General features: G+C 43.7%; 1 protein-coding gene across 1 annotated transcript in view; it reads left to right on the top strand.

The window, feature by feature from the left end:
* Positions 1-3,801: 3,801 nt before the first annotated feature.
* The window catches only part of LOC139385716 (protocadherin-16-like), a 168,135-nt gene continuing 154,157 nt past the window's right edge, over positions 3,802-17,779 (top strand). The window contains exon 1 of the mRNA XM_071130997.1: positions 3,802-4,004. The gene's annotated coding sequence lies outside the window, so the exon portion shown is untranslated. The remainder of the gene's footprint in view (positions 4,005-17,779) is intronic.

Genomic DNA, 17,779 nt, shown 5'->3' with positions numbered 1-17,779 from the left:
GGACTCTGGTCAAAAGTAATGCCCTATGTAGGGAATAGGGTGCCATTTAGGATGCAGACCATATAGCCAAGTTGTGAGTCTGTTTTGAATAAAGGTCCCCTCAGTGCAAGGCTCTGACAGGTTGTTGGTAGAGACTAGAGAGGAGGAGCACATTAAAGAACTTGGCTGGATACTGGGCTTATTAGCCAGGTAATGTAATACAACACATGTGCAGTGATGTATGTGTGTTTAAGGTCCAAAGACATCACAGCTAGCTAGAAAAGACCCTTGACCCAGTTATCTAAAGAAGAAGAGTATATAAAGGAAGTTTAGATGTTACGTTGTAAACTGGTGCAAATGTGATAATGTGTTGATGATTTTGTAACGGCGATGTTTCGAGGAACTCAGTTCACGTGATGAGCTTTGTTTGTTAGCTTTCCAGAGCTACTGCCTAGCTCAGTTTGCTAACAGTCTTGAGGCATGCAGAGGATCTGGGTTCAAAGCCAGTCCGTTGGCTTGTCCATTAGAACAGGGAGGTAGATGACTGTGTAGAGTGATATAATGTTTTGTTGATGAGGATAAATGTAGGAGGATGTTATTTTGTTATTACCGAGTTTAATATGACAGATGATCTGGGACAGATTCCGTCTGAAATATTTATTATTTTCCAACTTGAGTATTAACACAAATGTATTGACATATATTTAAAAGAAAACCCTTTGAGTCATAAGGAAGACATGTATACAACAGTCCTGCATGTCCTGTCTAGCAGAAGACACATTCAAATCAAATCATTTATTTTCTTTGTGAGCCAACATTTACTATACCGCTGTGCGTGTCTCTCTGTGTGCGTGTGTGTGTTTGCGGGCATGTGTGTGTGTGAGAAAGAGAGCGCCTGTGTGTCGTTGCCAGCTCCGTCTCTCTTCCAAACACTGTTCACATAAATAAACTGAGCGGTGTGTTTTTCAGGATAACTTCATCTTCTATTTTAATACCCCTAAGCATATACCATCTCAATCTAGTAAACACATTGAGACATATCCTCTTGATTTATCTCATGCTAAAACATAGTTACCATCTGCAGACTTACCAGGAAGACAGCTGTAATAATTATTTAAGCCTTTTAGTTGTTCTTGACATGTGGCCAAGCGCAAATTGATCTTCAGTTTCTGTTTTCTGATGGCCAGATAGTGAGAATACATTTAATTTGAATGTATAGAGCCACATAAATGAATGGGAATATATGGATGTGTCTCCATTGTAGGAAATAACTGAAGACTATGTTCATAGTTGTCACGCCCTGGCCATAGAGAGGCGTGTGACTAGGGTGGGCATTCTATGTTCCTTTTTCTTTGTTTTTGGCCGGGTATGGTTCTCAATCAGGGACAGCTGTCTATCGTTGTCTCTGATTCAGAACCATACTTAGGTAGCTCTTGCCCACATGGGTTTTGTGGGTAGTTGCTTTCTGTTTTGTACCTGACGGAGCTGTTTCGCTTGTTCTTTTTATTACTTTGTATTTAGTGTTCAGTTCCATTTAATAAATGATGAACACGTGCTGCGCTTTGGTCCTCACCTTCTTCCACCAACGGCCGTTACAACAGTATTGGCAGCTAGAGGAGTTAAATTTGGGACACACATGGAAACAGATGAAACTTTTGTGGCTATTCAGACCTGGATGTTCACAGTCAAGACATGTCAAGCAGCCGTCACAGTAAGGGAAGTGAATGAACTCCAACCCACGGTTCCTCGTCCATACTCTTATGATCGACAGGTTGGGATTTTAAAACAACTGTTTCTACTGATTGATAGTATATAAGGACCCAAGGCGAGACACAGGAAGCAGATGGTTGAGCTCTGATATTTATTAATCCAAGGGGTAGGCAAAAGGTAGGTCGGGGGACAGGCGAGAGTTCATAAACCGGGTCAGAGTCCAAAACAGTACCAGACGAAGGGCAGTCTCAAGGTCAGGCCAGGCAGGGGTTCAGTAACCAGATCAGTACAAGGGGATAGGCAGACTTGAAGACATAACAGGCAGAGTAAGGGTCGAAACCAGGAGGACTAGCACCAAAAGAGACTGGGGAAAAAATAGGAGCAAGGAAAACCGCTGGTTGACTTGGCAAACAAGACAAACTGGCACAGAGAGGCAGGAAACACAGGGATAAATACAACGGGGATAATAAGCGACAGCAGGAGGGGGTGGAGACAATCACAAGAACCGGTGAAACAGATCAGGGTGTGACATAGTACCAGGAAGTGATCCAAGGCCATGGCTCTGGCTCTGGAGAAGATAAAACCATGGTTCTTCTAGAGAGAAGACTGGATTATCAGTGGTGTAAAGTACTTAAGTAAAAATACTTTAAAGTACTACTTAAGTTGTTTTTAGGGTATCTGTACTTTACTTTACTAATATATTTTTAACAACTTTTACTTTACTACATTCCTAAACAAAATTATGTATTTTTCACTCCATACATTTCCCCTGACATCCAAAAGTACTCGTTACATTTTGAATGGTTAGCAGGACAGGAACATTTTATAATTCACACACTTATCAAGAGAACATCCCTGGTAATCCCTACTGGCTCTGATCTGGAGGACTCACTGAACACTGCTTCGTTTTAAATGTATAAGTGTTGGTGTGCCCCTGGCTATCTGTAAATAAATTAAAATGTGAAAATATAAGGAATTTGAAATTATTTATACTTGTACTTTTACTTCGATACTTAAGTAAAGCAATTACATTGACTTTTGATACTTAAATATATTTAAAACCAAATAGGGTGTAGGGTGCCATTTTGGATGCATATGACTGGAGCTGTAACATGCTCCTCTCAACCAAGCAGTCGCCAGAAGGAGAGAAGAACAGGACTCGGTGACAAGACTCTAACATGAGAGCAAGGATGCGTCCCAAATAACACCCTATTCCCTTGGTAGTGCACTACTTTAGACCAATAGTCCAATATATAGAGCATATGGTGCCATTTGGGACATAACTCAGTAGTCTGGCTCTCTCTTCTCTCTGTTCTTTATTTTATAACAGGGCTGTGTCTGTCTGGGCATTCTACATATTCTATTGAAGTTCTTCACACCCTTTATTGTCTGAGAGGGAAAACCCTTCTGTTTTCATAACAATGTCATGGAGGTCTACTGTAGCATAGATTTGTTATGGTCCAAATGCCCCTTTTCTTTTTCAGTGATGTTGTGTAATATTTGTTGATGACAAATATGTTGTTAATGACAAATATGTTGCTAATCCATTACATAATTGTGTTTCTGAAACATTGAATTTACTTCACTATGCCAAAAAGGTCCTTTACCGAAGACAGGTGGGTCAGAGTAGCCCAATCAGCTCATCAGGTTTGAGATATTTAGAACCCAAAGACATTCTGATGATATACACTTCTCTTTTACATAGCTTGGTGGCACCAGAGTTCAGAATTCTCCTCTCTTCTCCTCTGCTCTCTCCATGGCATCTCTTTAGCACAGCGCTGTCAAACAACATAACCGTACACTTCTTCACTTGTTGAATAAATTAGCTCAATCTGAAGGAGGGCCGTCCATAGCAATAGAGAGGTGTCGGGTTTCACTCCGTGCAAGGAGAGGCAGCAGCGGCAGTAGCTCTGCAACTAGACGCTCCAGTAACTGTTAGTGTGGATGTTGTCCCGATTCCGAGAAGTTGATAACGTTCTGACTACAAAATTGAAACCAAAGAAAGGAAACGTTCGCGGAAAAAGTTTTTTTGAATTGCATATCCCTCGTCACCTGTACCTGATAGGGGACAGAAGCAATCACAAGAGGAGGTTGCTGGAGGGAAAACGCATTCACCATCCAAAGGGATACTTTCTAAAGGATACCGCTTTGTCTTTCTGAAATGGATATAATTTAGTGTTTTTTTAAACTTTAATTTAGATTTGTAATCTATCTTTTTTACTCCACAAGGGATTCGTTTGAAGAAGCGACCGTTAATAGTTGGGATATTTGCTAACAGACGTGCGCTCAAAGAGGCAGAGAAGAAGCAGATGAATGTAAGTCCTTGTTGCGGGGTTTTGCTACTGTCAAATGTCTGTCTCACCTTGCTAGCTGAAGACAACGTGGTAATAATTATACATTGTTGAGATACATTTGATACATTGTTGCGATACGTTCATACATTGTTATACATTGCACTAGTTGCATGGACGTTTTATTAGGCTAAAGCTTGAGAGAAAATCTTAGCATGGTTGTCATGTCCAGAATAGAGACTATTTTCAAGCTTGGATGCTTTTAAAGCTGAATATTTAATTTTGTCTTGTTCTTTTTCTTCTTTTTAATACACTTTTTTTTTACTCTTTTGGGTCCAAAGTGCAAAAATACGTTTCGTAGAATTGACTCCAGGAAATTAAACATGGTATTTGACGCTGATATGTTATACAGTTATCACATTTACTCTCAATTTAATTTTTACACTTCAATTGATGTATATTTGAGAAGTCAGCAGGACCAATGGACAGGACAGCTGTCAGTGATTTTTAGGTCTTGTCACATTATGTATAGGCTGATGATTATCCCGACTGGTGAAACTGCTATCGACAGGCAGGCAGAACGGTGGAACCGCTGCCTGAATAGTGATTCTCATTCTAACCCAAACCATCTGGTCCTGACAGAGTGCTCTCCTCTCCGCTGCTCTCTAACTCTGTGATTTTGCTTCCCTCTGTGGGGGCAAGCACTTATTTCAGACGGCATAACACTAGGCTACTGCTGCCAACTCTCCACGAGGGGGGAGCTTTTTCTCGAGAAAAAAAATCCATGTGTGGGCTATTTAACAAAAGGCCCTACATTATATTGCATTGTATGCGAGAAAAGAGAACACGAGGGCAATGTCTCCCTACCGTAGACTGTAGGATCTATAGCTCTAGCTGAGATCCTAAACTGTAGGTTATCCTATTTCAACATTTTGAACTTTAAAAAAAAACTTTCCTAGCAAAAACGAATTATGTAACAAAGAATCGACACATCGATAGAACTATACATTTCTAGCTGCCCTTGCTTTCCCAGTTAATATAATTTAAGACATTTAAAAAAAGGCAGTCACACAACCACACACCACTAATATGATTATAACAAAAACACATCAAACCTTTAAAGCAATTGGTCATGGTTTTCCGAAATTATTGAGAAAGTAATATTATGTTTTAGATTAGAATTCAAATCTGTGGTAGGCTACCCGTCATGGTCCATACTGTTTTAGAGCACATTTTCATTGGCAACGTCACCATAACCAACAGCATCAATCTCAAACAATTAGTTTAATAATACTCTCTCCACCAGTCAAATAATTCACTAGGGTGTCACTCCACTGTATTTGGGGTCCTTCCCAAATGGCACCCTATTCCCTATATAGTGCACTTTATAGGGCTCTGGTCAAAAGTAGGCTAGTGCACTATATAGGGAACAGGGTGCCATTGGGTCTTTTTTTTCTTTCCCCTCTGCTACAAAACATTCCTCTCAAATTCTTTTATCCATGGAATTCTATTGTTGGCTGGGGTGCAATGCTGTGCCATTGTGACATAATTCAGTGTTCGTCCTGTACTATATACTGACAGTCAGAAGGTTGCAGTAGGTCATATGCATTACAGTGTCAACAAGGCTCTGTACATTAAGGTGTGAAGTGAATCACTGTGTTCTTTGCAATCCTTTCACAAATGTCTAATTCATTAATTTGAATTCAATTGGGTTCCATATCCCTAAACAGATTGTTTGCACTTGAAATGGCACCCTATTCCTTTTATAGTGCATTACTTTTGACCAGAGCCCACAGGTCTCATCTCATAGGCTCATAGCCCATATTCTCTGACCATAAGGCTCTGGTCTGAAGTAATGCACTCGATATGGGGAATAAGGTACCCTTCAGGACTCAGCCTCTTATCTGTTAGTATGCTGGTTTCCATGGTGCTCCAGAGTCATCCTCCTTCTCTATTGTCCTGGAGCACTGTCTGTAAGACCAGTATGCTGACGTTCCTCCCTTTTTCTCTCTCTCTCCACCCATTCATCAGTTAAAACACTATGTTGGGGGTTTCCCTCCTGGGTGTCAGTGTTGTGTTAAAGCACCCTGCAACACATTGTGTACCTATGTCACATCGTATCCATTTTGAAGGGAGAGCCAAGGAATGTTCCTGGTCCTCATCGATAATAATAATAGTTAAGGTAACAATGACAGTCATTAGCCCCCGCTGGAGAGGAATGCCAAACATATCTCCTATCAGTGAAGCCCCATGTGAGATAGATAGCTCATTGTATCATTTGGTGTTTTCTTATAGAAACAGAGGGCATGCCAAAAGACTGTGCTAGTTCACTGAGCTAAAGCCTACAGGATCTTTGGAGTAGATGTCGACCGATTATGATTTTTCAACGCCGATACCGATTATTGGAGAACCAAAAAAGCCGATACCGATTAATCTTTTTTTTTTTGTTGTAATAATGACAATTACAACAATACTGAATGAACACTTATTAAATCAATTTAGCCTCAAGTAAATAATGAAACATGTTCAATTTGGTTTAAATAATGAAAAAACAAAGTGTTGGAGAAGAAGGTAAAAGTGCAATATGTGCCATGTTAGAAAGCTAACGTTTAAGCTCCTTGCTCAGAACATGAGAACATATGAAAGCTGGTGGTTCCTTTTAACATGAGTCTTCAATATTCCCAGGTAAGAAGTTTTAGGTTGTAGTTATTATAGGAATTATAGGACTATTTCCCTCTATACCATTTGTACTTCATTAACCTTTGACTATTGGATGTTCTTATAGGCACTTTAGTATTGCCAGTGTAACAGTATAGCTTCCATCCCTCTCCTCGCTCCTCCCTGGGCTCGAACCAGCAACAAAACGACAACAGCCACCATCGAAGCAGCGTTACCCATGCAGAGCAAGGGGAACAACTACTAGAAGGCTCAGAGCGAGTGACGTTTGAAACACTATTAGCGCGCGCTAACTAGCTAGCCATTTCAATTCGGTTACACCAGCCTCATCTCGGGAGTTGATAGGCTTGAAGTCATAAACAGCGCAATGCTTGACGCACAACTAAGAGCTGCTGGCAAAACGCACGAAAGTGCTGTTTGAATGAATTGCCTGCTTCTGCCTACCACCGCTCACCTCTCAGTCAGATACTTAGATACTTGTATGCTTGTATGCTCAGTCAGATTATATGCAACGCAGGACACGCTAGATAATATCTAGTAATATCATCAACCATGTGTAGTTAACTAGTGATTATGATTGATTGTTTTTTATAAGATAAGTTTAATGCTAGCTAGCAACTTACTTTGGCTTACTGCATTCGCGTAACAGGCAGTCTCCTTGTGGAGTGCAACGAGAGAGAGGCAAGTCGTTATTGCGTTGGACTTGTTAACAGTAAAATTGGATCCCCCGAGCTGACAAGGTGAAAATCTGTCGTTCTGCCCCTGAACGAGGCAGTTAACCCACCGTTCGTTCCTAGGCTGTCATTGAAAATAAGAATGTGTTCTTAACTGACTTGCCTAGTTAAATAAAGGTATAAAAAAATAAATATATATATTTTTCATCGGCAAATCGGCGCCCAAAAATACCGATTTCCGATTGTTATGAAAACTTGAAATCGGCCCTAATTAATCGGCCATTCCGATTAATCAGTCGACCTCTAATTTGGAGGCATGAGTGCTAGGTGTATTTTCTAAGAGTACCTTGATGATCAGCCATTCATTTCCTGAATATGATTTTGCAAGCAGCCATTGGTTACATCTGTGATCCAATCACAGGAGACTAAAGCGAAGGAAAGAGTTGTGTTAATGCCAATCACTGTAGAGTGGCTGGACTGAGGATAAAAACTGTATACAGTTTACAAAGAAAACACTGATGGAAATTATGCAGAATTGTTGGAGGAAACCGCAGACGAAATCCTCGGAGGGGCTTTTATGACAATCCAATGATTATGTCATCAGTCAAGTCCCAGAAGATCCATGATGAGGTAATTATTTGACTCTATTTGCAGTGTGCCTGGGGTGATGATGAGGATGAAGGGTTTATAACATACTGTATGGAGGGGAGTGAACACAACAGCATACCAGAGCCAAGACTTTCTGATTGATTTCCTAGTTGTTGTTTTTGACAGCCGTAACAGAGAAGTATATATTAACATCGTATGAAGGCTAACTACAGTAATAACAGAGGTATGCAGCTACATTGTACATTGAAAGTGTCCAGCTCAGTCTTTGATGGTCATATCTACTTGGCAGTCTCTAGTCTTGGTCTGACACAGCAAAGCCAATCAATTATGGATGTTCTGGTTGTTTTTGTCAGGATTGTTGTAACAACACAGCCATAAAACGTTCCTCTAAGACTGACCAGGCAGGCCCTAGACTGCATCCCAAATGGCACATAGGTCCCGGTCAAAAGTAATGTACTAGATAGGGAATTGGTGCCATTTGGGACGCAGACCTTGTCTTGGCTCCTGGTACGGTTTGTCATAGTTTTACTGGCCCCTGGTGTAACAGAGCATGTTTCCCCCAAGACAGAGAGTCGTGGAGCATCTGCTCAATAGACGAGTTGGCCAGTGTAGCCTTCGAGCCAGTGGAGCCTTTGAGTCTCTGGACTGGCTTTCCCATCATGGACCAGGGTTGAGGGGAGTGTACAGTACAAACACACACACGCTAGTGGTTTCAGGAGACTCTACCTACCTACAGTACCTACAGCTAGGTGTTTATAGGCTCATCATCGTCAGTGTTTCAGACACTTAGATTGAAGTTAAGACTAGACAATGATTTCACAAGGCATGATCTGCTTAGCATGTGTCTGTTATGATAGTAGGATGCCAAACGTCTGTTAGTATGAACTATGAATGGTTGGTGGTAAGTTCATCTTTAGAACATCTACCTCTCCCAACGTCAGCAAAACAAAGGAGTTGATGTTGACTTCAGGAAGCAGAGGAGGTAACATGCTCCGATTCACATCAATGGGACTGCAGTAGAGAGAGTCACAAGTTTTAAGTTCCTCTGTGTCCACATCACAGAGGACTTGTCATGGACCAACATCACCAACACCATCTTGTCAAGAGGGCGCAAAGCATCTCTGCTTCCTAAGGCGGCTGAAGAAATTTGGCATGCTCCCTGGGTCTAGCGACAGCGCCCTGACCGGTTGTATCACAGCCTGGTACGGGAATTGCTCCTTCCATGACCTCAAGGCCCACACTGGCCTCCATCCCTCCTTCCCCCAAAACACTAGTAAATATTGGACTATAAATTGTGTATTATACATATACTAAAATGTTTATTCTATTCTACTGAGCCATTTACTTTACGTTCGTATTCTTATCTTTTATTATTTATTGTTGTTGCATTGTCAAGAAGGAACCTGCAAGTAAGCATTTCATTGGACGGTGTATACCATGTGTATACTGTACATATACAACTTGAAACTAATACAACTTGAAACTGAAACTGAGAAGATGCTAGAAGATGTCACAACAGATAACTTCGGGCCAGTTGCATTGGTCATCAGTTAGTATGACACGGTCTATTACTGTAGTATAAATTGCACAGTTTATATTTGATGACGAGATTAGTTCATCTTGTGATTGTGTTAACTAGGGATAATAACATACCTATATGTTGACACAACAGATAACTGTAGTAATTGCTAGTTGCAGTTGAAGTGATACATACACTACCAAATAATACAGTGTAAAGAAGAAATACAGTGTTGACATTGTTAATGTTGTAAATGACTATTGTAGCTGGAAACGGCAGATTTTCAACGGAATAGACTGACGAGTTTCAGAAGAAAGTAATTTGTTTCTGGCAATTTTGAGCCTGTAATTGAACCAACAAATCCTTATGCTCCAGATACTCAACTAGTCTAAAGAAGGACAGTTTTATTGCTTCTTTAACCAGAACAACAGTTTTTAGCTGTGCTAACATAATTGCAAAAGGGTTTTCTAATGATCAATTAGCCTTTTAAATGATGAACTTGGATTAGCTAACACAACGTGCCATTGGAACACAGGAGTGATGGTTGCTGATAATGGGCCTCTGTACGCCTATGTAGATATTCCATTAAAAAACAGCCGTTTCCAGATACAATAGTCATTTACAACATTAACAATGTCTACACTGTATTTATATCTCCTTCCAGACTCACATCAAACATCTCCAATCCAAAGTTAAATATCTAGAATTGGCTTCCTATTTCGCAAACAAAGCATCCTTTACTCATACTGCCAAACATACCCATACCAGTAAAACTGACCATCCTACCGATCCTCGACTTCGGGGGTGTCATTTACAAAATAGCCTCCAATACCCTACTCAATAAATTGGATGCAGTCTATCACAGTGCCATCCATTTTGTCACCACTACCCACCACTGCGACCTGTACGCTCTCGTTGGCTGGCCCTCGCTTCAAACTCGTCGCCAAACCCACTGGCTCCAGATCATCTACAAGACCCTGTTAGGTAAAGTCCCCCCTTATCTCAGCTCGCTGGTCACTGTAGCAGCACCCACCTGTAGCACGTGCTCCAGCAGGTATATCTCTCTGGTCACCCCCAAAACCAATTCTTCCTTTGGCCACCTCTCCTTCCAGCTCTCTGCTGCCAATGACTGGAACGAACTACAAAAATCTCTGAAACTGGAAACACTTATCTCCCTCACTAGTTTTAAGCACCAGCTGTCAGAGCAGCTCACAGATAACTGCACCTGTACATAGCCCATCTATAATTTAGCCCAAACAGCTACCGCTTCCCCTACTGTATTTATTTATTTTGCTCCTTTGCACCCCATTATTTATATCTCTACTTTGCACATTCTTCCACTGCAAGTCTACCATTCCAGTGTTTTACTTGCTATATTGTATTTACTTCACCACCATGGCCTTTTTTTTGCCTTTACCTCCCTTGTCTCACCTCATTTGCTCACATTGTATATAGACTTATTTTCCTACTGTATTATTGACTGTATGTTTGTTTTACTCCATGTGTAACTCTGTTGTTGTATATGTCGAATTGCTTTGCTTTATCCTTTCCAGGTCGCAACTGTAAATGAGAACTTGTTCTCAACTTGCCTACCTGGTTAAATAAAGGTGAAATAAAATAAATAAATACAATTTTTGATCAAATTGATGTTATTTTAATGGACAAAAAAATGTGCTTTTCTTTCAAAAACAAGGATATTTCTAAGTGACCCCAAACTTTTGAACAGTAGTGTAGGTAGTCAATTCATGTGAAGTCTAAAGCAAGCTTGCTACTAACGGCACAGTAGGCCTTGTAGGGTTGACATGTGAGTCATTCATCTGAAAACAAAACCATAGGAGTTGACCTCTACTCTCAGCTGTATGTGGTCAGGAGCCAGCCTCCAGCTCCTCTTTCTGATAACTGTGCCCATGTGTTTCTAATCACGCAATCGGCCCAATACAGCCACGCCCACAGCAATATCAAATCTGACAGGATCATGTTCAAAGGCCTGAAGAGGAGTGCATGTTTTTCTCTGTTCGCTCGCACAGCGTCTTACACAAACACCCTAACCAACAAATACCGTAGGCAGGTCCGTCTGATTCGGTCTCCGTTTATGTGGGAAAGAGATGATCTTGCTTTTCCTGGACGTGTGTGTGTGCGTGTGTGTGCGTGTGAACGGAGGCGCCGTGTGTTTTTCCAATGCTCTGTGTGTTTGTAATGGCCAGGGGAGGGAGTGCATGGACAGCCAGGGAACACACAGCACACACATCAGAGCTCTGTGATGGGGATGGCTTTTCCTGGCCCCTTGACCTGCCCCTTCCCTGGCCCCTTTACCTGCCCCTTAACCTGCCTCTTTCCCTGGGCCCTTGACCTGCCCCTTCCCTGGCCCCTTGACCTTCCCCTTGCAATGGCCCCTTGACCTGCCCCTTCCCTGGCCCCTTGACCTGCCCCTTGCCATGGCCCCTTGACCTTCCCCTTGCCATGGCCCTTTGACCTGCCCCTTGCCATGCATGGCCCCTTGACCTGCCCCTTGCCATGCATGGCCCCTTGACCCGCCCCTTTCCCTGGCCCCTTGACCCGCCCCTTTCCCTGACCCCTTGACCCGCACCTACCCTGGCCCCTTGACCTGCCCCTTGCCATGCATGGCCCCTTGACCCACCCCTTTCCCTGGCCCCTTAACCTGCCCCTTTCCCTGGCCCTTCCCTGGCCCCTTGACCTGCCCTTTCCCTGGTCCTTTGACCTGCCCCTTGACCTGCCCCTTCCCTGGCCCCTTGACCTGCCCCTTTCAATGGCCCCTTAACCTGCCCCGCCCTGGCCCCTTGACCTGCCCCTTTCCCTGGGCCCTTGACCTGCCCCTTGACCTGCCCCTTCCCTGGCCCCTTGACCTGCCCCTTTCCCTGGGCCCCTGACCTGCTATGTTCCCTGGCCCCTTGACCTGCCCCTTGCCATGCATGGCCCCTTGCCCCGCCCCTTTCCCTGACCCCTTAACCTGCCCCTTTCCCTGGTCCTTTGACCAGCCCCTTTCCCTGGCCCCTTAACCTGCCCCTTTCCCTGGTCCTTTGACCAGCCTCTTTCCCTGGCCCCTTTCCCTGGCCCCCTCCCCTGGCCCCTTAACCTGCCCCTCCCCTGGCCCCTTAACCTGCCCCTTTCCCTGGTCCTTTGACCTGCCCCTTAACCTGCCCCTTCCCTGGCCCCTTAACCTGCCCCTTAACCTGCCCCTTTCCCTGGCCCTTTGACCTGCCCCTTGCCATGGCCCCTTGACCTGCCCCTTAACCTGCCCCTTTCCCTGGCCCCTTAACCTGCCCCTTTCCCTGGTCCTTTGACCTGCCCCTTAACCTGCCCCTTTCCCTGGCCCCTTGACCTGCCCCTTTCCCTGGCCCCTTGACCTGCCCATTGCCCTGGCCCCTTAACCTGCCCCTTGCCCTGGCCCCTTAACCTGCCCCTTGCCCTGGCCCCTTAACCTGCCCCTTTCCCTGGCCCCTTAACCTGCCCCTTAACCTGCCCCTTCCCTGGCCCCTTGACCTGCCCCTTCCCTGGCCCCTTAACCTGCCCCTTTCCCTGGTCCTTTGACCTGCCCCTTAACCTGCCCCTTCCCTGGTTCTTTGACCTGCCCCTTAACCTGCCCCTTTGACCTGCCCCTTTCCTGGCCCCTTTCCTGGCCCCTTAACCTGCCCCTTAACCTGCCCCTTAACTTAACCTGCCCCTTCCCTGGCCCCTTGACCTGCACCTTTCCTGTTCCCTTGACCTGCCCCTGTGGAAGCACTTTGTCTGCTGCCCAAATTGCACCCTATTTGTTTTATACTAGTGCACTACCTTTGGTCAGAAATAGTGCACTATAAAGGGAATAGGGTGCCATTTGGGACACATGGCTGACTCTGGTCTCCATTGCCACATTATGCAGAAATGTGGCACCTTCGAATGTGGCTGCAGACAGCTCTGTTTCAGCCGGGCCTTAATATAAAGTATTCAGATTGTTTGTGTAGTTTTACTTCATGCATGTCATGTTAATATCCATTCAGTCCGGATTAACAATTCACTCTGTGGTTTCCTTTGTGGAGAGACTCTGGCGCCCCAATTTGCCCCATGCTCCCCTCCCTAGTGCCCCAGCGTCCCAACCCCCTCCCAGCCAAACACTCGGCTCTTCAAGGCTCATAGGTTTTATTGGAATTAGCTGGTGTCTTGACATGGAATTTGAAGATCATTTTCAGGATTTGCGATCATACAGTCCTGGCTGGTGACTAGCTTTGATTATTCTGTGTCGGCATCCCAAATGGCACCCTATTGCATATAGTGTATCCCAAATGCCACCCCATTGCCTACTGTATATGGTGCACTACTTTGACCAGAGCCCAATCAGCCCTAGTCAAAGTGTAGGGAATAGGGTGCCATTTGGAACACTACCTGAGTGTGAAAGCTACACTGAGTTTAGACCTTCTGATAAAGCACGGTTCAGAAACAGACCTGTACTTAGTTGGAACAGTGTTTTGAAGAGATACAGGGATAATCGGGGGAATATCTTTGGACTTGTGCTTTGTCTAGCTTTACTTTTGTTTAACGGAAATATCTCTTATCAAACATCTGTTATGAGGTTCGAGTTAAATAAGATTAAGATTTACAAGATTAAATGAAGTTCTTATACTGTATGAGTCTCATTGAGAATGTTATTCCCAAGCACTGCTTTACTTCTGCTAAATATTTCACTTTCTTCTTCTCTCCTATGAATTATTCACAAAACTATGAACAAATGTTGTATTTACAGAGATAAGCCTGTATCATATCTCAGTTATCTCTGTTATGTGATAGCATTGAGAGGCTTGATCAGTAATAATTGCATGTTCTTATCATACGCCTCTCAAGTCGTTGTCTGTTCGCACATTCTTACACTGACACCCCAACACACATGCGCACACACACACACGCACACACCCCTATGTACTGTATTCGTGGTTCAAGTCAGGCTGGTAGTAGATGGACCATCTGGGATTGTTTCATCTGTGGGCAGCGCTGCTGTTTATTGTTTGACAGTGGCCTTTATTTCAGATTGTTTAGCTCTGACACCCTTCTGTGACGTGGAGGCTCAGGCACGGCAGCAGCGTTTGCAGATTATGTGTCACACACATTCCCTACACTACTTTTGCAGGGCTTGTCACACCCCTACCACTCTCCCATAAGGACTGCGGCACAGTTACTGCTTTCAGTGTGAAATCAATTGGTGCAAGCAGGTTAGGTTATTTAAAAAACCTAAATGAAGTTCTTATACTGTATGAGTTAAAGTTTACATAGCTGGCCATATACAGATGTAAAATGTTATTTTATGAGTTGGTTATGTAGGCTTCTTCTCATTGTTTTAGAATGTTATTCCCAAGCACTGCTTTACTTCTGCTAAATATTTCACTTTCTTCTTCTCTCCTATGAATTATTCACAAAACTATGAACAAATGTTGTATTTACAGAGATAAGCCTGTATCATATCTCAGTTATCTCTGTTATGTGATTGCAGCATTGAGAGGCTTGATCAGTAATAATTGCATGTTCTTACACTTGGAACAATTGGACGCCTCTCAAGTCGTTGTCTGTTCGCACATTCTTACACTGACACCCCAACACACATGCGCACACACACACACGCACACACCCCTACCTATATTTACAGTACTGTACATAGCTAACAATTGCAATCAATATTGTGTTGTTTTGATCGCTGGTGAAAAGTTTGTTTCCTCAATTTCGTTACCTTGCACATCGACTCTTGAGGTAAGCTCGGTCTGCTGATCGAAAACCCGAGTGGGGTTTTTATTCGGAATGGCAGAAAAGGGCTGTCCCAGGATGTCTGACCCTAACTGGGCTCAGGGGCGGTCCTCTGATTTAGTTCAAATCCAATTCCCTTTTTGAGTTTTCATTCATTAAACAGTCCAAAATCACATTGTAAAATTGTGTAAACAGTATCATACTCACTCATTCATCTTATACAACAATTAGACGTAAACCTCATATCTGGGGCTATTATATAAACAGCGTTATGGTAATGTGGCCACACCGTCTCCCATGAGCTTCTCCAAGTTGTGACAAACGGACCAGTTCGTAGCTGGATTCTTCACCAATCTGTTATACTTTCTCCAAAACATGAAATTTCTTCGTACCTCAAGTTCTGTGAGGTGGAAGGATTTCCTTTGTTCTCCATGAAAATCTACTCTCTCTATACTATGTGTCCATGAGGAGATTCTCAGTAATTTAAGACCTCTCTGACCACATCAACTTTGTTGAAGGAGGCAAGGGGTGGCAGGGAGAGGGGGATGGGCTTGCTATACCCAAAGAGGCCAACGTCATGACAGTGCTTAGGGTCTTTGTCCTGTTGGAAGGTGAACCTTCGCCCCAGTCTGAGGTCCTGAGAACTCTGGAGCAGGTTTTCATCAAGGATCTCTCTGTACTTTGCTCCGTCCATCTTTCCCTCGATCCTGACTAGTCTCCCAGTCCCTGTCGCTGAAAACATCCACAGAGAAACTCTGGAGCTCTGTCAGAGTGACCATCGGGTTCTTGGTCACCTTCCTGACCAAGGTACTTCTCCCCCGATTGCACAGTTTGGCCGAGGGGATAGATCTAGGAATACTCTTGGTGGTTCCAAACTTCTTCCATTTAAGAATGATGGAGGACACTGTGTTCTTGGGGACCTTCAATGCTGCAGAAATGTTTTGGTACCCTTCCCCAGATCTGTACCTCGACACAATCCTGTCTCGGAGCTCTATGGACAATTCCTTCGACCTCGTGGCTTGGTTTTTGCTCTGACATTCACTGTCAACTGTGGGTCCTATTATAAACAGGCGTGTACCTTTCCAAATCATGTACAATCAATTGAATTTACCACAGGTGGACTCCAATCAAGTTGTAGAAACATCTCAAGGATGATCAATGGAAAGAGGATGCACCTGAGCTCGATTTCAAGCCCCATAGCAAAGATTGATGAGGATTTGTATTTATTTAATTCATTTTAGAATGTGTTTATTTATTTTTATTTAACCTTTATTGAACTAGGCAAGTCAGTTAAGAACAAATTCTTATTTACAATGACGGCCTACCCCAGCCAAACCCTAACCCGGACAACGCTAGGCCAATTGTGCGCCGCTCTATGGGACTCCCAATCACTGCCGGTTGTGATACAGCCAGGAATCTAACCAGGGTCTGTAGTGACGCCTCTAGCATTGAGATTCAGTACCTTAGACCGCTGTGCCACTTGGGAGCACCAGAATAAGGCTGTAACAAAATGTGAAAAAAGTCAAGGGGTCTGAATATTTTCCCGAATGCACTATATATGTAAGGTATTTTTCTTAGGTTAGGTCTCAAATGGCACCCTATTTCCTGCATAGTGCCGTTTTTTTGACCAGGTGGTGTACACCATATAGGGAATAGGGTGCTATTTGGGACACAAGCTTAGTGATAAAGATGAAAGGGGGCCACTTTTAACTCTGGCTCTCTGTGCACTTTGCTTGCCAACCTCTGTATTAGACCATCAACATCTTTATTACTGTACTCTGAAGTCGTGTGGTGCCAGACAGACTTCTCTTTCCCCAAGGCTCAGGCCTGTATTTCTTTCCTCCCATAAGGCTCCTAGCTGGCTCCTATCTGGCCTGTATTCTGGATTCCCCTTTGGCGTGTTTCAAAGCCCCTGGCAGCAGCAGAGCTACGCTGTCCCCCCTCTGCTCTCCAGACTACATGGAGGGAGAAACATCTTTGATCAGCTAGGTAGCTCTCTGTTTGTCTAGCTAGCAGCTAGTAGAACCCAAACCCCTTATCCCTGCCAGTCAGCCAGTGGGGCAAACCATAAATGTTTTCCACATACCGTTATATATTTAATTGAGCATTTAGTAGAAGAATAAGGAACATTGTTAGAGCTATAAAGCCATAGTACTATGCTGAGTTAGTGTGTCGTTTGTGACTTTATGTTGGGCTTAATCTGGCATCATACAGTTAGAGCTATAGTAGAGCTGTCGGATCCAGGCTGGTGGCTGGGCCTGCTAGATCTATTAGGCTGCAGCAGAGTGGTCCTCCAGCTGCAACACACACACACACACACACACACACACACACACACACACACACACACACACACACACACACACCAAGACCAGAGCCTGCATTAGTTCTGCCGTGGCATTCAAAGATGCCTGCCTCCTTAAAAGTCATAATTTGTGCCTTTGAAAAAACACCTAGAAGTCCTGCCTCAGCTTTGCTATAAAGTAAATCATTATTGCTTGAAAGTACTTCCTTGTTGGCAGCACAATGGGAATCTCTGTGGACTTGAATTGTACCTAATATATGGAGCAACTCCAGACTCTGCTATTAGTGGA

Source organism: Oncorhynchus clarkii, chromosome 27 (assembly GCF_045791955.1).
Source record: "Oncorhynchus clarkii lewisi isolate Uvic-CL-2024 chromosome 27, UVic_Ocla_1.0, whole genome shotgun sequence".
NCBI lineage: Eukaryota > Metazoa > Chordata > Actinopteri > Salmoniformes > Salmonidae > Oncorhynchus > Oncorhynchus clarkii.
This window is presented reverse-complemented; position numbering and strand designations above follow the sequence as displayed.